Below are 565 nucleotides of genomic sequence, written 5' to 3'. Positions count from 1 at the left end.
GATCATCAATAGACCATCAGTAGATCATCAGTAGACCATCAGTAGATCATCAGTAGATTATCAATAGATCATCAATAGATCATCAGTAGATTGTCAACAGATCATCAGTAGATCATCAGTAGATCGTCAACAGATCATCAGTAGATCATCAGTAGACCATCAGTAGATCGTCAGTAGACCATCAGTAGATCAGTAGATCATCAATAGATCATCAATAGATCGTCAGTGGATCATCAGTAGATCATCAGTAGATCATCAGTAGATCATCAATAGATCATCAATAGATCGTCAGTGGATCATCAGTAGATCATCAGTAGATCATCAATAGATCATCAGTAGATCATCAGTAGATTGTCAGTAGATTGTCAGTAGATCGTCAGTGGATCATCAGTAGATCATCAGTAGATTGTCAGTAGATCGTCAGTAGATCGTCAGTGGATCATCAGTAGATCATCAGTAGATTGTCAGTAGATCGTCAGTAGATCGTCAGTGGATCATCAGTAGATCATCAGTAGATCGTCAGTGGATCATCAGTAGATCGTCAGTGGATCATCAGTAGATCATC

The 565-nt window shown here is 38.8% G+C and overlaps 1 protein-coding gene across 1 annotated transcript in view; it reads right to left on the bottom strand.

Moving 5' to 3' along the window:
* The window catches only part of LOC106523668 (uncharacterized), a gene marked incomplete at its 5' end in the record, with an annotated part of 14,503 nt that overhangs the window by 11,980 nt on the left and 1,958 nt on the right, over positions 1–565 (bottom strand).

This window comes from Austrofundulus limnaeus, unplaced genomic scaffold, assembly GCF_001266775.1.
Source record: "Austrofundulus limnaeus strain Quisiro unplaced genomic scaffold, Austrofundulus_limnaeus-1.0 Scaffold163, whole genome shotgun sequence".
NCBI lineage: Eukaryota > Metazoa > Chordata > Actinopteri > Cyprinodontiformes > Rivulidae > Austrofundulus > Austrofundulus limnaeus.
This window is presented reverse-complemented; position numbering and strand designations above follow the sequence as displayed.